This window comes from Rhipicephalus sanguineus, chromosome 4, assembly GCF_013339695.2.
Source record: "Rhipicephalus sanguineus isolate Rsan-2018 chromosome 4, BIME_Rsan_1.4, whole genome shotgun sequence".
Classification (NCBI taxonomy): Eukaryota; Metazoa; Arthropoda; class Arachnida; order Ixodida; family Ixodidae; genus Rhipicephalus; species Rhipicephalus sanguineus.
In genome coordinates this window covers 140,427,293-140,453,952 of record NC_051179.1, presented here as the reverse complement: position 1 = coordinate 140,453,952, position 26,660 = coordinate 140,427,293, and the positions used below count along the sequence as shown (strand labels likewise).

At 45.7% G+C, this 26,660-nt stretch overlaps 2 long non-coding RNA genes across 2 annotated transcripts in view; one reads left to right on the top strand and one right to left on the bottom strand.

Annotated features, from left to right (window-relative positions):
• The window catches only part of LOC125758115 (uncharacterized), a 58,956-nt gene that overhangs the window by 16,870 nt on the left and 15,426 nt on the right, over positions 1–26,660 (top strand). The window lies entirely within an intron of this gene.
• LOC119390755 (uncharacterized) lies at positions 23,113–24,518 on the bottom strand. Its single transcript, XR_005183476.2, has 3 exons — positions 24,388–24,518; positions 23,599–23,716; positions 23,113–23,279 (listed from the first exon to the last, which is right to left on the bottom strand). It is a non-coding gene; the product is annotated as an uncharacterized LOC119390755 (long non-coding RNA).

The following is a 26,660-nucleotide window of genomic DNA, read 5'->3' as shown; positions in this document are numbered from 1 at the left end:
GGTTCCCACAATGTAGCACCGGTTTCTCCACTTATGTAATCGAACTGCTGTGACGATGAGATTCCCAAACATCTTCACACCAGCCGTTTTTCAGCATCTTACGAGCAGCGTAACCAGTCACAATTAAATGATGTGCGAGTCACTTGCTATCGACGCTGCACAGCTGTGGTCGGGCAACAAATTGCTAGAGGAGAGTACTTTGTTCACTTTGTTCAAGCGACCAACGTTCAGTAAATCATCTAGCTTCCTATATACTGATTTTGTCTCATAGTTTTAACCAAACTTTTAATCAGTGCCAGTGAAATGTTTCCATTTTTGGGTGGCTTAGCAATGCAAGACAATTCGTAAAAAGTGAGAACTGGGAGGGGTAGGGATGATGTTTGATCCTGGCATTTGTCTGACGGGGCCATAAAACATTCTCTAGTGGGTCCTGATTCAAGTTAGGAGTCATTATGATTAAGTATATTTGTAGCCAAGTGTTCCTGTCACATAGGGAGCATTGAAATTATGCTTACGATGCTTACACGAAGGCCTTCAGCTGTTGGCTTGCTAAGAAAGCCCGGCTTTCCAACTTTTCCTTCGCAGTTATCCATGTACGAAACAAATTTGTGGATTTCTTTCACTTGAAAAGAACTTGGTTGCATTGTGTTTCGACTGCACCTCGTTTTAATGACCTCATTTAGATGATGCATTCTGTGAATGAATGCCTCAGTATCCTCAATGGAGGTCGGTGTCGCAATTTTTTTTTCTTCCTAATTTTTTTTATAGACGAAGTCCTTTAAGAACATCATGACTGAAATATGTGAAGGCGAGGTTCACTTTCATTCATTCGAAACTATTTCGCTGTACAACAGCTTTTTTGACGTGAGGCATGATCTTCTAGATGTGCCGTGTCTCTGTTGTCACATTTCAAGGTGTCTTTTATGACGTCCTTTCGAACTCTACCTTCTGGTGTCTCAAAGGCAGCTGATACAAAGGAATTGCATACACAAGAAGATGCAAACTCCTGTTTGCTTCAACAGGGACATGGTGTTGCACTTTGTGCGCCGTTTTCTTAGCTGTTCCTTTTTTTTATGCTGTAAGCTTTCTACATCTGTTCCAGGTTGCCGCATCTGTTATTACAAAATGACTGTAACCACTAAAGGTGATGTTGGCTCTGACGTGGACGTACAAACCAATATTACGCTGATCTGTCACGAATTGAAGACGGCGTATGTGGACTTGCGAGAATTACTTAGCCCTAAATTTGCATGTTTCATTCCATGAGCTCTCTATACTTGCTACTTGCTACAATAATTTGAAGGACCTTTTGTCAGCAAATATTGGTGCTGGCAACTGCTGGTATCTCTCAGTGCAAAGGTTCTTTTAGAATTCTAAGCAATTTTAAGTGCTGTGTAGCTCTCTTAACACGCATCCTTAGTCTTGAAGTTTGGAGAGTTCTACATCTGCTGGTAAAAGCTGCGTTTGTTTGCGGTAAAATGGTGGTTATACCGCACCTGTCCCTACAGCAGTGCACTTGCTGTCAGTATTAAAACCTTTGTCAACCGTAGTGTCATCTTGAAAGGCTGTAGTTTGTTCGAAATATTGGAATGTTCGATGCAGACTTTGGAAGATGGACGCCGTCTGACATGGTCAACTTGAAAAGGTTGTCAGTCGACCTGGAGATACACCATTTAAAGGGACACTAACGAGCAAAACGATTTTTCTCGCATTAGTAAAGCAGTCTTCCAAGATACCTAAAACACCACGCTTGCTGCGAGAAGACGCTTAAGGGGAGAGACTGGTCTTCTAAAAAACATTTTTGTTTATTGTCATATTCAAATGAAATTTTCAGGCAATGTATATTTTAACCTGCTATAAACAGATATGCAATCCATTTTTTTTAGCTCAAGTAGTTTTTGAGATATTAAATAAATAATGAATGATCAAATTGCCCAGTTCTGCAATTTAATCATTGAATATCCTAGAAAACTTGATATGGCCATATTCTAGAACAATCAAGGATCACAACTAAACCATCACTGTAATTTTAGCTCTATTTTTATAAAAGTTATTGCCATCTGTAATGTAATGGTTGGGAACATGAGAATTTTTATCAGTTTTATCAGCATATAAAAAATTTTCTCTTGACCAAGTCCATAATTTAGTAGTATTATTGTGTATAGGAACTCATAAGCTTTCAATTGCAACAAGAATCATTCAAATCTAATCACAAGATCAAAAGATACTGTGGGCAACAGTATAGCACATAGGCGAAAAACGGTTTTTGAGAAAATGCAAAAAGAACTTTGAAGACTTGATATAGGTTTCTTCTTGCTACTAAAAAGCAACAGATGGAAGTCCTTTTCCCTCTAGAAGCCACCGGGCACATAATCACTACAGTAAAAGCTCGTTAATTCGGATTTCTAGGGACCGGAAAAAATGTCCGAATTAACCGAATGTCCGAATTATCGAATGGTCGAAATAAACACAATAAATGCGCGAGTTTTTTCAACATACCTTTACTTTACAAAGTAATCGCGGATGCTTGTCTGTTTTCGAGCAGAAATTCGTGCGGACACAATTTTTCTGAGCCTTTCAAGGTGCTCAGCAGCTCGCATGATGTCTGCAGTACCGCAAAAGTTTCACCCGTCATCCACGCTTTTCGGTTGGCACGGTAATCCACGGGAAGATTGTTGGGAGTGGATATTCGCCCGGCATCTGGCTGAACTGCGCGAGCGGAACTTGGCCGGCAGTGTCTCCTCATTGGCCGGCGGTAGTCACGTGGTTAATGCCGGCATCCTGTGGCAAAAAGTGCTTTGCCGGCACGGGTATTTGCCGAGTGTCATTTCGCGAGCGGCTGTCAAGCGAAGAGTGCCGGCATTTAGTGAGGGAACAATTATATGCCGGTACTTTGACTTACCCACGCCGTCGTCACATCTGAAAACGCACGCCGTAACAGCAACAGTTGTCTGGTTCTGGTTTGACCGGCAGTTTGCTTTTGCGGCCGGCCGTCAAGCGACGAGCGCCGGCACTTAGCGCACGGGTATTTGCGAGTTTCATTTCGCGAGCGGCCGTCAAGCGAAGAGTGCTGGCATAGACCCACGCCGTCGCTACGTCTGAGAACGCACGCCGTGACGGCAACAGAGTTGTCTGGTTGTGGTTTGACCGGCAGTTTGCTTTCACGAGCGGCCAGCTGTCAAGCGACGAGCGCCGGCACTTAGCGCGGAGACAATTATTTGCCGGTAGTTTTACTTATCCATGGTATAGCCTCCCCTGAAAACAGGCTGTGACTACTACGACGGCACAAGTCGTCCGGTTGTGCCCCTAGCAAAAATTCTGATAGAGGTCTGTATCAGTCTGATACAGTTTCCTATCAGTTGCCAGTCTTGTATAAGACTGATACAAAGTCCTATCAGTTCTGATAGACATCTGTATCAGTCTGATACAGTTTCTTGTCAGTTTTACCAGTCTTGTATCAGACTGATACAGGGTCTTACCAGTGCTAACAGTTTTTCAATCAGTCTGATTGGCCATTTCTATGGTGTATATTAGTCTATAGGTTTTTAGTCTTTTGTTGGTTTATGGGATCTTCATAAAATGCAGTAGTGTCATTTTAACAGTTACTCTTTTTTTTAAACACACTGGTCACATATATATGATTGGTCATTTCTGCATGCATACTGGTGTATCAGTGTTTTCTATTGAACACTTGGCGGCCATCGTATGACATATTACCATCATTCAATGAGTGCCACTGGTAGCTTTTGGATGCGTAGAATAAAGATGTATAATGCTTCATGGTGGTGTTAAGCATAATGAACACACTGAGCTTTGCAAACCAGGTTTCAGGCTAGATGAACATCTCTCATTCTATGTACAAATGGGGTTGCAGGTGCCAGATAGCAACGCAGTTTATTGTGACATTCAGGTATCTTAGGAATTTTAAGACACTAGGTATACAAAGCTTATCACACAGCAGTACAAACACAACTTAAAACAACAATACAAACAAAACTTCTCATCACATAGCAGTACCAACACAACTTAAAACAACAATACAAACAAAACTCATCACACAGCAATACCAACATACAGTAGACTCCTGTTAAACGAAAGCTGAAGGGACCAGCAAAATATGTTTCATTTAACAGGAGTTTCGTTTACTGAGAGATGAAAAGGGGTGCAGAATTCAAGCACAAAACCAATCATGTTAGAGGCAGTTGTTCCATTTAAGCAGCAATTTCATTTAAGAGAGTTTCGTTTATTGAGAGTCTACTGTAACTTAAATTTTTAGCTTATAGGGCCAGTAAACATCCCAGGACACTAAACTTCATATTTAGAGTACAATTGTGTCCTATTGTGAAATGAGCATGCTGATGCAATAATTTTTTGAAACGGTGCGGAGTTGAAAGCCTCAGTATCTGGATGCTGCGGTTTCTTGCTTTCACGACCCAAGCTGGCCCTAGCTGCCTCCCCCACATAGTGCTTTGCCTTTAATGATGAGACACTACATCAGTGCCATAATCCATACTGGATGAAATCCTTTAAAGGGGGGATGAACCGCTTTTCCAAGTAATAATCGAATGACCTCAGGGTCGAAGTTTATTGCCTCGCAAATCCACTGCCACAAAAATTTCAAAGTGAGCGGAATTACAAGGGTTTGTTGTGCACTTTTAAGCGCTTTCTCTTTTCTCTCGGCCATCCCGACAAGGCGCGTTGGAAGCTATAGGGAGGAATGGCACTGAGGAAATACGTTATGTCAGCACACATCATGACCTAGAGCATGTTTGATGAAGCACGACTGCTTTTTCCTGTTGCAGTTCCCATGCACGAGTGTGACTATGTAATGTTAGCAGATTATGGACAGCAGTGCCAGCATGTGGCAGCACCCTGTGGCAAGAAGCACATCTGATCGAAACGTTGCTCTTGATTTATGTTGGCTATAGGCCAATATCTATCTGTTGTTTTACACCATACAGCAGACATCCGAAAGACCGAAGAAAGTGAGCACAGGCATCTATATATATGAAAAGAGGGCACCTGAGAAATTCGCAACTTCGCATTCCGCTTTTAAACTCCCCTTGCCGTGCACAGCTGCAAGATTTGGGTGAGATGTTTATAGCAGCGTCTGTTATCCACAGGATGTGTCTTTTCACCAAGGGCTGGTACAGACCTGTTTAATACTTGCATGTAATCTTGCCAAGATTTATGAACATCAAAAAACATGTACTAATAAAGGCCAAAGCATTTGACCGCAAGAAACACAAGAAACTGCCTACCATAGTAAAAGTTCAATTGTGAAGAGAACAGCGATAGAAATGGTCAAGAAAAGTCAACTTTTGATTGCCCTACCACATTAAACTCAAATTAGGCTGACTACATTTGTCACTGACACCCAGTAATCAGTCTCTTTCAAACAGTTTCTTTTGGCTGCCTCTTCAACAATGTGCAAGGTATATGGTACCAGCAGAGACACCAATCACAAAAAATAGTCAAACTTCTCAAGCTCTTCATGACACTGTTCACATTCCCACTGGTGCATTATGTTTCACCTTCACTGTGCTCATTATAGCGAGCCATGCATCACTGCTGAAAAAGGGCCTTACAAGGTTGATGTCCATGCACTCATCCAAAACACCACAGTTCAGCAAATCTGGCTTTGTTTCCACATCGTCTTCAAGAATTTTACCACTGAGGGCACTGACAACACCAAAACAGTTGCGCTCAGAATATTAGGTAGTATCGTAATCGTCGGTGATTTTTTACCCCTTTATTTCACCATGTTTGTCACCGACGTGACGGGACTCCGTCACACTATCTTGACATGTATCGGCAAATATTTGTCTCCGCGCTAGTCGCTTGACGGCCGGCCGCTCGCGAAAACAAACTGCCGGTCAAACCACAACCGGACGACTTGTGCCGTCGTAGTAGTCACAGCTGCCTGTTTTCAGGGGAGGCTATACCATGGATAAGTAAAACTAACGGCAAATAATTGTCTCCGCGCTAAGTGCCGGCGCTCGTCGCTTGACGGCCGGCCGCTCGCGAAAGCAAACTGCCGGTCAAACCACAACCAGACAACTCTGTTGCCGTCACGGTATGCGTTTTCAGACGTGGCGACGGCGTGGGTCTAAATGCCGGCACTCTTCGCTTGACGGCCGCTCGCGAAATGAAACTCGCAAATACCCGTAAGTGCCGGTGCTCGTCGCTTGACGGCCGGCCGCAAAAAGCAAACTGCCGGTCAAACCAGAACCGGACAACTGTTGCCGTCACGGCGTGCGTTTTCAGATGTGGCGACGGCGTGGGTAAGTCAAACTACCGGCATATAATTGTTCTCTCACTAAACGCCGGCACTCTTCGCTTGACGGCCGCTCGCGAAATGGCACTCGGCAAATACCCGTGCCGGCAAAGCGCTTTTTGCCACAGGATGCCGGCATTAACCACGTGACTACCGCCGGCCAATGAGGAGACACTGCCGGCCAAGTTCCGCTCGCGCAGTTCAGCCGGATGCCGGGCGAATATCCACTCCCAAGATTGTTGATGTTCTTAAAGCAGCGTGGCTTTTGAACCTTTCCGATAACGAGAAGCGGCAAGCGCTCTGTTCCCATCACGTTGGCGGATAAAAGTACGGTTACTCGTTCCTTGCTTCTTGCCGCCGATTGACGGATCCCCTTTCATCACTCTTCATCACTTCTTGTCGGGAGAGCCCGTTATTCAGAGCACGCAAAATTTCTACTTTGGTGGTGAAGTCCTTGGCCTCGTACTTGGGCCGCTTCGCCGGCGTTGCCATCGGCGGAGAGTGCGGTCGCACGAAAAGTCAGCACAAAAGCACCAGCAACGATCAAGCTAAAGGAGCTGTACTGAAACGTTCCTCGATAAATAGCGATCAACGATGCAGCACACCAACGGGAACAAAGCAACAAAACCCACACGCGGAAAAAAGGCGTTCAACCAGTTTCAATCCAAGCCAAGTCGATAATTGATGTCCATGGCGATGCTGCGTTTGAGCTTCACTTTTGTTCCGAATTGTTCTTTTTTCGTTTTCGAGCCTCGCCAGCGGCCCGAAAGTCGCCGAATTATCCGATTTGCGGTCAAATCCGTCCGAAATAACGAGCGCCCAGACTCATAGAGTGATGTGTATATTTACAGGGACCAGCTGACGTGTCCGAATTAACCGATTTTCCGAAATAACGAGAGTCGAATTAACGAGCTTTTACTGTATAATTTTCTTTCACACGCCTCCTCTTCATGGCATTCCTGAAGTTTTCTGCTCTGGTATGCTTCTTGTCACATGCCGCTAGCCGCCGCTGGTCCTTTTCTAGACACCTTTCAACATCTGTGCTGCCTTGACTCAAATGCAGCTCCTTCAAAATGGCCTCAGAGGCACGTTTCTTTCTGGCATTGAACCGGGCGACTGCTTCCGCAACAGCAGTTTCGACTGTGAAGAGCGAGGCGTGTTTGGTTTTTGGCACAAGCGACCAGATTACTGAATGGAGGCTCTCATTTGAATTCTGAGTTTTGCCTCGTTGACAGCGCTCCAACAGCTTCCGATCTGAGAGGCGAGTGTACACTGGGAGGAGGGCTTCAGCAACGTATTCAGGGAGGTTGTACCGGTGCTTGGGAGGATCCTGCTGCCTTGCCACTGCCTTGTTGTGTGCACACCATGATTGTTCGCCTTTTGGGCACCGTGAATGTTGTGGCTTTGTATCTGTGGAAGTCACATGATAGTACGTGGCAAGGACAGCATTCTCCATCTCATCAATGTTTCCCTGGTGTGCCTTGAGTGCCCAGCCATAATAATTCGTAAGCTTTGTAACAAGCTCAGCAGTGAGCTTGCCTTTGCCACCGAGGCTTGGCCGACCTTCCCCTTTGCTCTTCTGCAAGAGTTTTCTCAGTGCAGCACCCATTCGTTTATGAATGTGATTAACACAATCCTCCTTTTCGATGGGCACAAAGCCATACACTTTCTCCTCCTGAAGGCTATTGAAAGCGCGGCTATCTCCATCGCACAACGTCGTTGTGTAACGCAGTCCATGTTTTTCAAGGGACCGGCCAAACAGAATTTTGGCAGCCTCCACCTCCATTTGGCCAGGCTTGCTCGAAGAGTTTTTTTGGCACTTATGTCGAGCTCGCCACTCACTGTATCGTGGGTCACCGTCCTTGGGGCCGATCTTGCAACCCAAACAGAAGTTCGATAAAACTTTGAAGTCCAGCACGTAGCCCGAAAAGAGTTCTATCACAGTTCCCACACAAATGTGTGACAGGTGTCCACGAGTTAGCCAAGTCCCGTCAAACGAAACTGTGATATTGCCGGGGTTTCCGAAGTTCAGTTCGGAATAGATAGCCTTCACAGCTGTCGCGCACTCACTCATGACACCCGCGGATGCGTTCACGGGGGCAGGGTTCATCTTTGTTTTTACGTAGTCTTGGTAGGTTTTGTTGTGCATACCACGACGAGAAACGTTCAGCGCCGAGAAAATGTCGTTTAGCACGGTCTGCCCATTGCCCGTGCTCATAACTGCCCGAGCAACAAGCACATTCACCTCGAATGGGTTGCAGGTCGCATTCCCCCCTGCTCTCGGCGAACTCCATCCGGTGCTGACATCTCCACAGACGGCACAGTTCACCACTATTTTAACTGCCACTCCGTACTCATGGTCGCCCCTTGAAACGTTCAAAGGGCCGGAGCAGAATTCGCATTTTGCGCACCGAAACAGTTGGTTTAGCAGTGGTAGGCTTAGCAGCGTAAACTCGGTGCCGCACCCCGCCGCTTCTGGGGAATCTCCGATAAGCAACTGCTTTCGGCGGGTAGCTGATAATGAAGACAGCTTCTGACGTTGCTCGTCCGCGCGATGCTCAATCGCCACTTTCTCAGCTTCTGAGACAAGGAGCGTGTCGACGTGCATTGTCCTCGACGTGTCGTTGGCCACAGGCATCGCTTGCGCGACTGCAGCTTCGGTGGATGTCGTAGACCCGCTGGCGCATGTCGCAGAGCTCGTCGCCGTCGATCCACTCGATGCTGCTTTAGGTATCCGAGACCGACGTTTGCGTTTTTTGCCGTAGGCATGAGCCGTCGCGAACTTGCGTCACCCGCCAGCCATCGTCGCGTCCGAACAATTTTTGACAAGGCGTCTCGCATTGTCGGGCAGACGAAACTCCAGTCGTCCAATCAGAGAGCAGGATTCACCCCACGTGGTATAAACGCGCCAATGCCGCGCGAGTTTTTGCTCTTTTTCGGTGGCGTGCAGCTCCATAGTCGCCAGACTTATAGGTGTTTTCTCGCTAGAAATGGAATGTAGACGAATTCAGCTCTCGAATGATTCTAAAATGGCCACGCTGCGGCCAACGGTTACCGCAGACGACGGCATTGAATTTGCCTGTTTTCATGGGGCGTTTTCGAGCGAAAGCGATCATGAAGCTCTCTTTAGAGCGCAATAACAAAATAAATACACACCGGAACGCGTTAATATCACAGCAATATATCCTTTAGGACGTCTAGATTGCGAAAAAAAATATTTCAAAAAGTCGATTTTTTGGCGATTTTTTCTTCTAGAAGACCCGTGTCTCCCCTTAATAAGCGAGAAAACGCGCAAAAAGAAAATACGGGTGCCGACACCACCTTGGAATTCCCGCACCATTTGCCGTGACGTCACATATTTTTGACGGCGCCTGCTTGGGCCTACGTAGTTCCTAATCGGTTAAATTGAAGTACATTGTCCTCTGAGGGGGCCAGAGACTTGACATAACGAGTTTGTGGAAATTTCGTCGAGCCAGTGGCGCCAAAATACGTTAAATGCTCTTTGAAACCCTTTACGTCACTAATTACAAAGTTCGGCACGAAATTTAAAAATGAAACTTTGAACTTGGTTTTCTCCTCTAATAATAGACCTAGGGTGGTGAAATAAACTACACAAGAGTTCTCCGAGCACACTTTATCAATCTAAACCAATTCATTGTTTCTCTTTAGTGTCCCTTTAATATTTTGAGTGTACCAACAGCTTTGTAGTGTGAACATGTCCAGATGTGGTACAATGCGCAACTTTTCAACTTCCTTATCAGTGCAGTCAAGTAGAATCTGGACATCTGTGTATGCCGCAAAACATTCTGGCCTATTCTTTTGCACTTCAGCCTTGCTTGGCCATGCTAAAGTGAGCTAGAAGAGGGTAGTGGGCTTGCTGGGGTCCCCTGCTTGACGCCGGGTATGTCACATGTGTGGTGGCGCCACCAGCGACTTAAATGTAGGGCACTGCCTGACGGAGGCGTTTGTGCGCAACTGATGCCATGCTTTTTTGTGCGCTGTTATCATATGCACTGGACGGAAATGTACGCGAATTTCTGCAGTGTAAACGGTGATGCTGATGTTGCTGAGACAATAAAAAATAAAGAAAAAAACTAGCGCGAGCTAGGTGCGTTGGCCTACATGCGTGCGTAAGGCATGGTAACCATCTAGAACACTGTAGCATGGTGTATGCAGCTCTGCTGTTAGCTAGTTATCTGATGTTAAATGAAGCACACGGAAGACCGTTAGTACTCGTGCGAGTGAAGCTGCAGAAAACATTCTTTTCTGAAACTCTGTCGCCGTAACTCGCGCGAACGCGCGATTAAACTGCATGAAAGGGATGCTGTGCAAATTTGAGATGCAATAAATTGCTCTTACGAGTGATAAGCAGCGATGGCGAACTTTTCAAAGCTTACGCGTTTTGCGGCTATCAATTGTAAACTGGATTCTTTGCATTTCTTGGGCACTACTTTCGTCACACATGCCTTTTACGAGCGTGTGAAATTACTGCCGATGCTGACCGTGACACACACTCGGGATCTTCAAAATTGGCTAGCGCGAAAATCGACAGGGACTAAGAAGGAACACTGAAGTACAGGACAGGCGCTGTCCTGTACTTCAGTGTTCCTTCTTAGTCCCTGTCGATTTTCGCGCTAGCCAATTTTGAAGATTATGAACCAACTAGCCCAACAACGTATACTCTTAAGCTACACACTCGGGAGTTTACCACGAGCTCTTAATGTTATACATTTCACAGCATTTAAAAACTTGGAGCTGCTCATTCTTTCTGCAGATCTCCAGTACCTTGGCTCAGTAATTTGGCCATTTCTGCACTGAATATTCCTATGCAAACACTGTAAAAATCCACAGATAAGAAAAACAGGAAGCCGCTCTCCTCAGGTACGGGGTACAAGTACATGAACATTTATTCATCATATATTGGGCACAGTTGCTTGCTTGAACAGTATCGCCAATGGCACGAGAACGTACCTTCTTCTCGCCTTGAACGCTTCCCGATTGCTTTCTCTTTCGGGTCGGTCTTTCTCGTGGTGCCTTCTTTGTCAAATACGACGCCAAGTTAGGCAGGATTGTAGGCACAGCGTCCTCTCGTAGGCAAGGTTTTTCACGCGGTGTGCGTACTTCGTTCCCTTCAATTATATATGCACGTAGTACCGTAGCGCATACTTCGGCTCAAAATGAAGTTGACACATGGCAGATGTGTTGTCCAGTGCTTTGTCCGCTCGATGCAAATTCCTTTCCCAGGGCTTCCTCATTGCTTCCTCAGGGCTGCATCCTTCGGAACGCCTAACAAAGACGGCTTCGTGCTGCCCTTAACGTGGACGTAACCTGTCCGACAGCCTGGCGCAAAACAGTAGTTTTGCCGCCGCGGAAGCATTTTAACCTCGTGAGACGGTCACTGCTTGTCAGGCCACGTCGCTGTTCGCAGAAGGACCTAGCAGATTGAGGATGCAAAGCGCGAAGAGTTCTCAGAAAAACAAAACTCGCACGCACCGACCGCCACTCCAAACAGCCAGCAACTGCCCCAGCGCCAACGCTCTCTACATTTGGTGCGATGGTGGCGCCGCGCCGCGGAGGCGCGCCGAAGCACGTTTTTGTGACATTGGCGGCGTCACCGCAATGCGTAGCGCCGGCCGGCGAGTGAGCCCACTACCCTATTCTAGCTCACTTTAGCCATGCGATAGCTGCCTTCAGAACAGCCATGAATTAGTCTGGTGTGCCATAAGAGCATCACTGCACTGTTGTCTTAGAAATTTCAATGTTTCTTTGTGTTTAGAGGAAGTTAATAGCTTTTAGCCGTACAAACACTCCTCTCTTGTTTAAGCGTGTCGATCTGAGCTGCATACTTTGAGACCGACATTAGCAGCTGAATAGTATCAACACCTGTGAATTCTTTTAGCAGATGCATCACTGCAAAAGAGATAAGTGTGGTTTATATTTGTCAGAGACATTGCATCTTTGAAGACTTGTGCAGCATTATTGATGGATGTGTCTAGGCTCTTGCTGGGCTCTGGTATTCCTGTCACAAGCTTGTGTCGGAGGCATCTGTGCCGAGCGCAAGCTGCTTGTTGAAGTTTGGGAGTTGTCAGATAGGAGCATGGGCGACCTTGTTCTTTATATCTTTAAATTTCTTCTCGAGCATGTCAGTCTACATCACGATGTTCTTTTCTCCCATTTTAGTTAGGTCTGTAAGTGGAGCGCTAACCTTAGCGTAGCCTAGGATTAAGTCTGTAGTAGCCAGTGAGGCCTAGGAAGGCTTGCACTTGCCTCTTTGGCTTTGGACGCAGCGCCATCTCAACTTTGTCAGGAGTTTCCCCAAGTGCTTCTAGCTTTCCTCCTCCAACTGGTTGTCCGAGGAAATCAATCTCCTCTATGCCAAATTCATGTTTGCTCAGTCACATTGTCAGTCCTGTGGCTTGGATTTGGCCATATAGTTGGCTTAATGAAGTGAGATGATCTTCCCAAGTTGCGCTGGTGACAAGGCCATCATCGTGGTAATGCTGCACGTCCAAAATTTCTTCCATGACTTGCCGCATTAATTTGGCGAATACGGCGAGTCCGGTCTCTCTATTCCAAAAGGCCTTAAGACGAACGGATAAAGCCCTGCTGTCATAAAAAACGCTGTTTTCTTTTTTGACTCTCTGACAGTGGAATTCCCCTGTATGCTTTTGTAAAGTTGATTTTTGAGAAGTATTTCTTTTCTCCAACCGCGAAAAAAATAGCATTGTCCCTAGGCATAGTCTCTGAATTCGACACTATACTCAGGTACAAGTCAAGAAAAAAAAGCGGTTTTTCGCTATCAAAGGACCCCAGGCAAAAGCATCGCTGTGTCATCGTGACGTCACTGCCGACTGCTTTGCACCTACAGGCAGCACTTGAACTCAAGCTTGTATGAGTGTGTCCGCGCTGTAAAGTAGTTCCTCTGGAAGCCTTCATTTTGAGCAAAGATAAAGTTTTTGTTCAATTTGTTTTATTTCTCCGTTGGAATACAACACATGAAAGAGTACCCAGATGAAAATTTCTTGCTGGTTTTCTGCTAGGAGTTGCTGGTTTCTGATGGCTTACCTGCTGGTTTCTTGCTGGTTGTACTGGTTCCAGCAGTGTGTTTATTGGTTTTCTGCTGGTTCCAGCAGGGTGCCCACTGGTTCTTTGCTGGTACCAGCAAGCTGCCCTCTGGCTTGCTGATGGTCCCAGCGGGCAGCTTGCTGGCTGTAATGGTTCCAGCAGGGTGCTTGCTGGTTTTCTGTACTGGTTCAAGCAGGTTGCTGGTTTCCCCTGGTATGCTGTTGGAACCAACAGGTACCAGCAGCATCCCAGCTGCTGGTTCTAGTAGTGGCACTGCACTTTGTGATCTTGTTCGAACTCTAACTAGTCAAAAGATGCAATTATTGGGCCTGTATGTGCTGTTTCTTGGACTGTGCTACTATTCAAAACGGTGTGTGGATACATTCAGGCAATTGTAGCATAGCGATAATTAAGATGCAGAGGGTTCGTACAGGTTCTAAAGGACAAAATTCACGGACTTTCAAGGCCCCGTCTTGATCTTTTCAAGTACTAAAAAACAATATTTTTTTTTTGTGTGCTGATAACAGCATTTCAACATTCTGACTAGTTTCAATGAGTAACCTAGTCCTTGTGGTACTGTAGCCTTGATCCCATTTAAAGTAGTTCACCACACACAACGAATGTTCAGATCAGCTGCTGAGACTTAAGTATTAGCTGGGCTTCACTTGTTAGAGTGTACTAGCTTCGTATGCTGCTCACTTCAAGGGGAAATCATGCGGCATAAATGTAAGAGGCAGAGTGAAGTGGCAAGAAGTCGAGAGAGAGACAAAGCAAGACAACGTAGATGTACAATTGCGGAAACCAACAATAGAAAAAGGCGTGAAGAAAATAGTGCATCACCAAGAGGGAGCCCGCACCTAAGCCGCAGCAGGTGTCTATCACTTCATTAACTGTGTTTCATATTTCTGTGGAAGTCCTGAAAAACAGAGGTTGTGTGCAATTGCGCGCCGACGTATTGCTGCAGAAATGGAAAGTTTGGCGAATCTGTACTGCTGCCAACACAAGGGTTTTCAAGGCAGAAATTCCAGGACTTTCGAGGATATGTTCTTTGAATATGTTCTTTTTTTCTTTCATTTAAAGGGTTTTAAAGACTCGTATGCACCCTGAACACAAGAACTGTGTTCAAATGCACAGGGGCACTCAAAATTTCCCAGGCCGCTATGCATGTAATCCTATGGCAGCGCTGCCGGGGAACATTTGACCACCCCTGTACATATTAGACCTTGTACTGTACACCAGTGCATGCTTTCTCCTTTTTTTAATACAAAATGTTTACATCCAGAGGCCAGGCTAAAGCTGGGCTTAGGCAGTGAGAAATGTCAAGCTCTGCACAAAACACATGAGATTTATTGTTAATTCAAAAAACACTCAACAGTTGACAGTAGAAATTTCCACAAATTGACGATTGTGTACACTGAAAATCACATTGTGTACACTGAAAATCACATTGCTCATTTCCTCTAAAAACTACTGATTCGCTGCACAATCCACATACATCTATACCAGTAGTGCACTGACATGTGGGGGTTAGCAGGTTATACCCTGACACTCCTAATGAAAATGCAGTTTACCTGTTTAAGGTTTCTGTTGATGTCATTGCAATTTAGCAGGTGGCTTGAGTTTACAATTTCCTGGTCGACTAGAAATGTATTGTATTCACTCCTAAGAGAGAGAGAGAAGAAACATTTATTTATGTCATGGCTTAGAGTGGGTAGGGTGGGTGGTGCCCCTCTTCCAGGGCCCCACTGGTGACAAGAGTGCAAACTGCATGCTGTGTGGTTCGGAGTTCAATTCCACTCAAGCAGCTTAGGACGATCAAAGTGCAGTTTTTGCTTTTCACAAGTTGGCAACTTGACCCCTGGGTAAAATGCTGAACTTACATCAACGTCATACTTTTTTTTTTGCATTTTAGTCGCTATTGGGTTTCTCAAGTTGAAGCAAAAAAGATTGGCATCCCTGCAATCCTGTCAATAACTCAACCTCCCTTAACCACTTGTCAGAAATCTTCGGTGCACTACTGATCTACACAATCACAAACACAAAATGCAATGATGCATTTGTAACTATCATAATTTCACCAGAAGTAAGCAGGTACAAGCAAAACGAAACAAACACTCAGTCCTAAAGTAGCAGCTCTGCAGAGTGGCAACAATGGGCTCCTAGTGACACCACCACAGTGGTCTAGTGGTTATGGCGCTCAACTGCTGACCCGAACAGGATAAATCCCATGTAAAGGCCCATGTACCTTCATTTAGGTGCATGATAAAGAACACCAGGTGACTAAAATTCTGGAAGCCCTCAACTATGATGTGCCTCATAATTATAGCGGTTTTGGCACGTTAACCTTCTAATTATATAATTACTTGTGAACTTCAGGGGCCTCTGTCATATAGAGGTTTGTGAACTGCCGGAGAACTGAAAGAGCGATTTTTATAGCAACACGCAATTAGGGAAACTATCTTTGAAATACGGCATTTGGAAATAACCACAAGAATAAGTTATTTGCATTAGTTGGTGAAAAAGCACACTGCTAATCTATGACCAGAACATACTAATCATAGCAAAAACATATATGATCATGATACCTGCACACAACTTGTGACGCATCAATTACTCTGCTCAGCTGCAATCATTACATGAAAAAAAATTGAATTTTAAAAACACAGTGACCTACAATAATATACGTACCCAAAACAAGCCCACAAAATTTTAAAGCACATAAGGACTATTTACGTTTGCTAGAATAAAATTCGACATCAACTTAGATCACCTGGTGTTCTTCAACATGCACTGACAAAAATGCGCAGGTATTTTTAGGTTTTTCCTCCTCTGTAATATGGCTGTGGTGCCCAGGAATTGATCCCATAGCAAAGCAGGTGTGTTTGTGTCATTGCAATGGTTGAGTGTCGAGATCGCTCAACTGCTAAGCCATAAAGAACACCGGATGTGAGATGCAAGAATGCAGAAATAATGCGTTGCGAATGCATGTTAAAGAGCCCCAGGTGATCAAAATTAATGTGGCCCCTCCACTAAAGCTATGGTTTCTTCATGGTTCAGGTCACTATGAAACATTGAACTCCAAGGAAAATAACAATTCAAATCAGGTTATGAGCAATAACCTTACACAAAACATGCATATTCCATGCTCAAACAGAAATCAATGCAGGTGGTCAAAAACATAAATTTCAAGCAGTTTATGAAACGTCATTTCCACATGGAACAGGAAAGAGAGAAACTGAAAGAAACAACCACAGTTGAAGGGGTCGTGAAACGTTTTCCGAAAATTTTCAACTGCGTGTGTATTCGTAATCCTGCCCATCCATTCAATAATAAACATTCAGTCGTTTCATCGTAACCGTTCATTTAATAACTATAAAAACACAATTTCGGTTTCCCTGCTCACGTTCCCCTCAACTGTACAGCTGACGTCACTTTAAGTAGCCAATGAAAAGTCTCCATTGTCGACAAAACATGGCGACAACAGCGATGTTTACTTAGCTATAGGCACCGGGCGGCCGTCGTAAGGCGCCAGCAGCGCCCCTCCTGAACAGCGCCACAAGCGGCGGCAGAGACAGCACTGGCATGTGAAGCAGACGACGCGGAGTAGGCTCTGTTACGTTGGGGACCGTAATTGAAGAAAAGCGGCGGCGTTTCTTGTTGAACAATCCGAAGCTGTACGCTATTGTGTTTGCCGTTTGGCGCCAAAGGCAAAGCGAAGCGGCAGCAACAGTGTTCTTTTGAAAAATGCACATAGCATTCGACTGTCGAACATGCGTTCAGAGGGCCCTGTCGCCGGGCTTCTGAGAGACTCCCGCGATGTCGTTTGCGGTCGTGGGCACATTTAATGGTCGCCAAGTCGCCTAGAAAGGATGACACGTTTCCCTTTCATGTCTTCCCACTGAGGAGCGCCGTCGGAAAATCAAACGAGTCAGGCTCTTTGTGGGGTAATGTGCTTTTCGGCGTTTGTTTTGGTTCCGAGGTGGACCAGATGGGGCACGATGCCTCCTTCCTTTCGGGACTGCAAATGAGACAGGCCCGATTGGCGACACGTTTTAAAATAAGCATCTTTGCATTTTAACTGCCTAACTCGCTGTACTCACTGCTGTCTGGAGGGCCCCTGGCGGGAAGGCGAGTCCTGACAGCGCAAGTGCACCCATGGCGCTGCCATTTATTTTGCGCTGCGGTTTTAAAGGCTTGATCAGCTGACGTACGCGTTTTCGTGCGTATGCTCTAGAGAAGGGTCGCCAATTGCACGAAGCCGATCATGCGCGCGACATCACGGAATGTATAAAGGTGACAAATAGTGCGAATTGCGTTGCAAGTGCGCCCCGCAGACAAAACTTAACGCGATAAGCTACGATGCGGAGCTAGATATAAGTAGGACCTTTTCTACTTTTCCAATACTTCGTTATTCTGTCTACACGTTAACTATCTCTCCTAACATTTAAAAAAGGAGAGCGTACGTCTCCCATTCGTTTTTCGTCTTTTTTTATGCGATGCTTCGCCGATTGCACACGTCCCTTAGTTGCGCTTGCACACTCCTGTTACCGTTTTGTTTTCTTTTCGATGCTTCGCCGTTCCTAATATTTTAACAGCTAGGGTAATTTTCAGTCTGTGTATTTCACGTAGCTTGACGCAACGAAGGCCGTCATTGGCGGCCGGTGCACGAGCAAGGCTGCGGTGTCGACGGCGATTGCACACGGGAACCGATGGAACTGAATGTAATCCCCAGCTTTATCCTTGTTTGCATAGCTGTTTGTGCAGCCTACAGCGCAACATGTCTGCTCGGACTTGGTTCCCCGAGGCATTTGTGTGCGAATATTTGAAAATTTCGAATAACGAATCGTATAGTGCATATTAGATATACCGAATAGTTTTCGAATATTTTTCGAATAATCAGCAATGGCAAAAAATGCCCAAAGGAACGAGACGTTGAAACAGTGAGAGGTAACGTTTCTTGTTTCAGTCACCGAATTACCCAGATACATGCAGCCCGTGTTCTTACGGGACTATCGAGGCTATATTGATCACAGGATGAAGGCGCTTTTGCTTAAAACACCAGCGTCGCCGATGCGACAGTGTCATCAATACACAACATGACACGACATCAATGCACTAGCATGACATTCATGATAATGTTAACTAATGAAACTTGCTTATTATTTATGAATCAGTTATATTTAAAATCTGTTGAAAAAGTACCACCTTGAAAACTGTAGTCACTGTTATATTTCAGCGAGCAGTTACCAAAATATTTTGTACGCGCTTGTCTCAGTTTATATAAGTTAGGTATTTTTTCTTGGTTAAAAGTAATCGTAATGTTTCTTTGTTAAAGCTTGTGAATATTTGTTTCAAATGAAATGTTGTGGAATTATTGGGCTGTTTTAAAAATTGTTTACCTTACCAGCCTAGAGCTGCTTTTAAAACGGTTGTCTTACTATTCGAACGGTATTCGATTTGTATTCGTATCCGATTCGGGGTCTATTCGATTCGTATTCGGTTCTAAAATTCGCTATTCGCACAACCCTACATTTCGGCAGCGCAGGACACAAGCGACGAGAGCACAGTGAAGCTCAGCCAACATCCAGCCCCGCGTCCCCGCAGCAAACGCCTGCTCCTTTCCGGCACCCACATCGGCGCTTCCACCGACAGAGGCGCCACCAGTCTAAACTCTTCCCGCGCCCGGTTCCTATAGTTGACTGAGGTTCGTAAAATCATACTGTTTCGATGCGGCACGTGATTGCGGCGCTGTACGACGTCACCATAACGTCGCGCATACAAACCGCGCCGTTTCAACATAACCAACCTTCCTGCACTACAGCGTCGTCTGCTCGAGCGGAGTCGGCTGTTGGACTTTGAGCCGTACGCCGGCCTGCTTTGACGGCGCGTGTCGGCAAGCGCGGAGCGTTGACTCCATTCCTCGCGAGGCGCGTGCGAGCTATGCGCGTGCTTGGAAGCGTGCGTGTGGTAACTATAACAATTTTCATACTACAAACTTGCCTCAGATCTCCCCCGCTTTCTTGGTGGTGCGCCGAGCGAGAGGTTCTGCGTCGGGACGGCGTCACGTTTGAGACGAGCGTTTTTCATGTCAAAACCGAGACTTCGAAGTATCTTGAGGTTGGTTTCATAGTCTTCCGGCAGAAAGTGGTCAGAACAAACGAAACCAATTTGTGTTCCCATATCATCGGGGTCATCGCGATTGATGGCTCGAAAGCCACACTGCTCTGCGCTGTGGCTCGCTGGGCAGCTTGTGAAAGCGAACTTTGATAAGTTGTACGGCACTGTCTGACGACGCACATGGTTGGCATAGCGAGGACTAAGCAACCGAAAAAGCCGTAAAACACTGCTTCGCGCAATCAGCACGAAAAAACCTGGGCACTGACTGCACCGTGCGAGCGAAGACAACATGGAATTGCACGCGACGGAACACGGAGCCGGATGTGCTTGAAAGCGGAACCAAGCAGATCACGTGCTGTACAAGCACACAGTATACAAGTCAGAGCGCAAGAACTGCTGTGTTATTGTTTTCTTTCCTGAATTCCTATAAATCTAATATTTTAGAGCAAAAGGGAGATAACGCCGTGTTCACAACTTGTCTTAACCTGACGTCACATTAGAGCCTACAGCGGCCGGTGGTGTCGCATGATCGCTTAGGAGCACAACAAAAACTGCGATTTCAAATGGGTGTCATTAATTGTAGACTGAATATTGCGCCGAAATATTTTGGAATCGGCACGTCTAATCCTTATTGAAGAATGGAAAATTACAACCGGGCAGCTTCATTTTCTTTTCACGACCCCTTTAAAGGGATACTGAACGCCCCGCCACGGTGGTCTAGTGGTTATGGCGCTCGGCTGCTGACCCGAAGGTCGCGGGATCGAATCCCGGCCGCGGCGGCTACATTTTCGATGGAGGCGAAAATGTTTGAGGCCCGTGTACTTAGATTTAGGTGCACGTTAAAGAACCCCAGGTGGTCAAAATTTCCGGAGCCCTCCACTACGGCGTCTCTCATAATCATAGCTTGGTTTTGGGACGTTAAACCCCAGATATTATTATTATTATTATTATTATGGGATACTGAACAAAAATTGGAAAAACTGACAAAAACACGGAAATTCTACTTGGAAGACACGACTGTTCTGATAAACATAGTTCATTTCTAGTATTTTTAAACATGTGGCTGTATTTCTGGTGAATTGTCAACGCACGGTGGCTGCACGCAAGCACAAGCCGTGGCGTCACAATCGCTGAGGCGCATGCGGGGTGCACGTGTTCCTGTCCTTTCTCCTTTCATCCCACTCTCCCTCTTCCACATAAGCGTTGATGCTTTACCCCAGCTGGGAGCATTGTTCGCTGTTGGTCCTGTTCGTTAAGGTTCATAGGGGGAGCTGAGCGGGTTGAGAGATGCGGGTGACGGCTGGCAGTGTTGACATGCCCATTTCTGGCATTTGTAATGCCACCAAACGTCACCTCCTCTAGTTCACGGCGCAACCGCTAGACGCGAAAGTTTGGGAAAAGCGCATCGAAAAATGCATTAAATTCATTATTTTTCTCTAGTTTCTGTCTGATACGAAGGTTGTGTCTATCGATTTGAGCACCCAATCTTTCAATTTGGCTGAAAATCTTAGAGGCAAAAATTTTGTTCAGTATCCCTTTAAATTACAATACAGTTACTCTCATTATGCAATTAGCAACCACCAGAGAGCATTTTCAAAGAAATTGTCTAAAAAAAAAAAGCTTTCCATTGCACTCTATGTAGTTGCACGGGACAACACTGCTAAGGAGCTCTACTAAGTGTTGGGAATTAGTATCCTGGGACTTCATTATGTGTTTTGTGCCAACTGCATGACGGGACAAGAATTTGTCTGAAACAGCAAAAATCCTAATGTTCCCTGTGAAATCCCTGAAAGAAACAATGTGCTTTAATTTCACACACCTTCCCAAATGTGTTTGCAAAGCACTACTGTCACTCTTGTTTGGCCTTGAGTATTGCTCACTGTGAAATCGAAGACCGGGTGATACAATAGCTCGGTCATGTTGCCAACATGGTCTTGCACGAGGTGAAGCAGTTGGTCAGACACAGCTCGGGGCTTGCTGAGAAGTAGAGCACCTTTACTATTTGATGGGCCAGCTTTTGTCAAAAACTTTAGAGTGCGAGGGCTAGGTGAAGCCTTCAGACATCTAAAGTTGCTGGCCATCATTAAGCGCTCTAAAATCTGCAGCGGGGCACCTTTTGCTGATGTGACCAGCTTGTTAAAAGGACACTAAAGGCAAATATTAAGTCGACGTTGATTGTTGAAATAGCGGTCCAGAAACCTCGTAGCGCTGCTTTTGTGCCAAGGAAGTGCTTATTTTGAAATAAAATCACGTTTTTAGTGGTCCGCATCGCGTTAGCGCGCTTCAAATCTCCCGCCTGAAAATACGACTCTCATACGTCACTGCTGCCATGCCCAACGTTGCCCGCTTTTACTGTGCGGCCGCCGACACTAGTAGCAGCCGAGCGGAAGTAGCGGGACCCAGAGTAGCAACAACGGCGCTGCGGCAAAGACTTGCTCGGATGGGCACATTCAAAGCCGTCACCAAGTTGCGGTTGGTCTCGTAATCCTCAGTACGAAAGTGCAGCGAGCACACGCGCAGAGGTTTTGACTGTTTAGCACACTGGTGCAATGGCATGACACTAAGCCACTTCGAGCGTAAGGGTTCATTCCGCGGCACCCAGTGAAAAGACACACCGGTTTCCTTGCTGCAGCACTGGCGTTGTGCACCATTCGGGCATCCGGCAATATCACACGCATGCGGCATTTTGTCGAACTTTCTGTCAGAGCGACCTTCACGAGCGCGCAAAACACGCACGGCAGTACGCGATCCCGAAACTACCACTGAGACGGGCGAGGCACAGCTCGGCGAAAACGGAACCTTTGAACCACGCGCGCCGTTCCTCATGGCAACGCCACGGAGGTTTTGTTTTCCATGAATCAAGCGGAAACGAACAAACAGCATTTTATTACGTCTTTTGATGCTCGGAATGTTCTTTTTTTACTGCTGCTAGTTTGATTACTAGTGATTTATTGTAGGCCGACTTCCCTACGTCATCGGGATCACTTCGAAAATGTCCCACTCGTGGCGCTCGTCATGTGATACATTTAGCTTAATTTCTCGGTAAGTAGGGCACTGCTGTTGATAATACTGCCGTTTTAGAAGTTGTCATACATTGGGCTTTCACTCTAACATAAATTGTTATTTGCCTTTAGTGTCCCTTTAAGTTGACCAATATTGGACTCAAACGCAAAGCAAGAATGTGCCCAGAGTGGTCCTTGGTGCACAGCACTCTGAGCAATGTGCAACAATTGATGCACATTAAATGTCATGCGCTTCTCTCCATATATAAACTGCATATCAACTACGAACTGCACCAGGCAGTCCGTCCTTGCAGATATATCTACAAGGGACACTTTGTCCTGCAGAAGAAGGGAAATACCCTTCACAAGCAACGCAAAATGCTTCAGATACTGCCGCGGAAGTATGCCCTTCAAGCAAGGCAGTGAAAAATACAAAAGGCATTGTTGCCACTCTGAGGCTTTCCAATACTTCCTCATAGTAACTGAACGTGGAAGTCGCGGCACACAACTATAAGGCTTTATCGAGTACACACACTCATCTATGGCCGCCGCTGTTTGTGGCGCCCCAATGTAATAACGCTCGCCTATGTCAGAGAGCCAGTGATCCGTCAACTGCCGTACCACACCTAGAAGCACACAATGCATATAATCTGGGGTAAAGCCCCAGATTATATTAAAGTGATGAAGATCAATCAAAGGTGTGACGCCTTTTGCGCCCTGAACCGGTCTTCCAGCTTCAGCGGCCTCAATCATGATCTTCTTTGTGCCTTCTGCTGTCCTATCAGGTGCAATAGTGTCCACAGGATACTTGACCGTTCCTGTTTGCCATAATACGAAAAAAAAATGAAAACTGCACAAATTTAGAAAATTGTAAATATTGACTGACAGTTAAGCTGGATCTTAAATATTTGCACACCTGCTTTTAGCAGCATTTCCGAGAATTCACTTGCACAACTCATTTCCAAAAACTGACAGTAAGCCAGAATTTTGAAACATAGAAACGCTACTACATAACATACATTTTTGCCTCGGAGATGAGAAATGCGAAAGCCAGATACACTGAACATGATGGGTGTTTACATAAGAATTGCTTAAAAATCTTACTATGCTCTGCAGTTAAGCGATATCTTTACGTACCATCCACAGCAACCCCAGGATGCAAGCACCATCCACAGCCGTAATACCCGTTAAACTGGGTTAAGTGCTGCATGGCTGCCCGTGCTGGCGCATCAGCGCAGCAGCTGAAGCAGTACACCTGCATGAACAAGGACAACATATATTTCTATATCAAAATACATGCTGCAGCTGTTTATTTATTTATTTATTTATTTTGTTACCCTCAATCGCCGAAGCTTTACAGAGGGGAGTGGGTTACAACATGAAAAATATACGTGCTATTTTATACATGAACAAGACTAAAGCAAAAAAACCAGTGCTACTCTGAAACAAAGTCGAACAAAAGGGAAATGGATGGAAGGCTTGTTTGCTTCACTAGACACAAATTAATTAATGCAGCAGATAATGAGGCCATGGAAAGGATAGGCAATATTGTTAGTTTTCAATTGACAACAATGCATTTACAAGAACTTTCTGTGCTTTTGCATAAATGGACACTCTCCCACTCTCCCAGAAAGTTGTAACAGTTACAGTTAATGCAAAACAGTAAGTACTGCTTAGACACTTGGGAATTAACAGTATTTGGAGTTAAAGATGCAATGGAAAGCAATGAAGACGAACTAGTGTGCCGTTCTCCATTGTGTTGTCTCCAAGTGCTGTGGATCCCATGATGACTGAAAGAAACTAGTTGGCACACTAACGTACCCGGTCAGAAGTTAGTCTGTGCACTCCAGCTCACTGCAGCATTAACAAACTAGAATGTCCTAAAGCTGTTTTGTTCAAGCAGCTTTAGAACTTCAAAAATATTACCTTGGAATGCACAGGTTCGTTGCCTGCCTTCCATGTGATGCTGTTGATCGACAATCCATCCATTTGTTCTACAAATGTGTTTAATAATAGAAGAGTCATATCAGGATGTTTCTGGCCATACCATAGGGCAGACGCACATTTTTCTGCCTAATGTGCACTGGGAGTTCATTCACCATCACCTGAACGGCCCAAACAAAATTTTGGCGATTTGAAGACGTGGCTTCCATCACTATTAAGAGTGAGGGATTATGTCATTTTTTGACGTCAGTTTCTGCCTAAGGGCTCCGTATAGGGTGCCATCTGTTATATCTGTCATTTTATCTTTGTCATCAGACAGACTCTTGTGTATGGAATCGAGTCTTTCGTGGAGTACAGTGCTTGCATCATTTTCTGCAAGTAACGAAGACAGCAACTTCGCGATGGGCAGCGTTATGAAAAAGTGGCCATCTCGTAGCATCTGCGGGCCGCTGTAACGTTGTCCGCACACGGTGCACGTTACCCGCACTGCATTTCATTCGGCAAGGTCGCCACTTGTTTCGGCAAGGAGCGTCATACAGTTTCCACCGTAGAAGTGGAAACGGGCGGCTTTTATTTCTGCCCCAACACTCTTCTTGAACCTATATTTTGTAGCTGGTATATCGTGCCGTGCAAGTACGTGCATAATCAACTTTTGGAGGGCTTCCACTCCCTTCCAAGAAATGTCAAATTCCAGAACAAAATTCACTGTTAGTGCCAGCAAATCGTCACTGGAAAAGCTCCCTAAGTCTTCCTGCGGCTCTTCTGTCACTTCTGCGCCTACGGGAGGCTGCGGCTCATCACTTAAGGCCGCTTCATGTGCCGATTCGGAGTCCGAGTGGCCGTCAGCATCAGTCTGTTCAGGCTGTGTCTGTGCTGGCGTCTGCGCGTCACTGCATGCAGCCGAATGGCTTAACCCGGCAATGACATTGGTGTCCTGCTGTAGTCCATGTGATCGCTTCACACGCTGGGCTGATCTTTCAAGGTAAGTTTTCGTGGAATATGGGATGGCGGAGGCGCTGCCTGGGTTGAGGTAATCCTTTCTACGATGCACACTCTCCGCTGTGCACCCAGGTGAAAATTTCCTGATGGTTTTCTGATGGTTCCAGCAGTGATGGTTTATTAGCACATTCCCAGTGGCTGTTGGGACCAACAGGTGATGGAACCAACAGGTGATGGAACCAGCAGTTGATGGAACCAGCAGCAGCTGCTGGTTCCAGCTCAGGGTTGCATACGTTAGGCAGACTTGTTACTCTCCGAGGTGGAGAGCATCTCCAGCCAACAAGGTGGCACCCACACAAACTCAAATGCATGTTTCTGCTCACTTCATAGCAAACTTAGAGCTGAAAATTGTGTAACTTTAATGGCTATCCTGGTTGTGCCATTCAATTAGTATAGCCAGTGCTGTGTAACTCGTGCACTCTGTGTCCTTGTGCTGTGCTAACAGCATCCACATGGGCGTTAAACAAACAGTCATAGCCTTTAAGAACTTATTGAGCATTGCAGCAACAAGCTTGTAGCTGCAGTTACCAGTTGTGTTATTTATCAGTGCTTCGCAGCTCATCAAACAGCTGCTTGCGCTTCGCTTTGAGGAGATCCTGGATTTTCTCTGCCAAGATCCTTTCAAGATTCTTTTCTGCTTCCGCAGTATTCACTTCTTTTTCCTGGCCCCACTGTTTGAGCATTTCTACAAATAGAAAGGTTGATTTTCAGCGTTAGAAAACAAAAAGCAGTGATTGTGGCAACAACAATTGCTACGCCATGCAGCTGGACCTTAGCTTTGAGCCCTAATGCTCTCCTACTGGATAGGAATGCGCATGATTTGTCTGTTTCACAAGCTCTGCAAAACCGAAGTTGTCCTGTTTGGCATCAGCCGTAGTGCATATGCACTGCAGCTGATGGCAATACAATTCGGTGCACAGTTTCATGTGCAACAGAATATTTCAGTCGAGCACAGCAGCCTAAAATGCACTCCATTCAAATTTAGTCGAATTCAGATATACATGCTATGCAAGTAGCATAAATTTTGCTCTCTCATTTTTGTTCGTGCTGCCAGGCTTTGTAAAGATGACTTAAGGCCTGAACACACATACGCATTGCAGCGCGTGGTTTTCTAACGTGGCGTTGCGCCGCGTCAGGAAGCCACTCGCTGGCATGCTGAAATGCATATGTGTGGTCAGTCCTTTATTGCATGCAACGGTAGAGGTAACCACTATGCTGCGGAAAACTATTCATGCTAGTTGTACCTGATACAACAA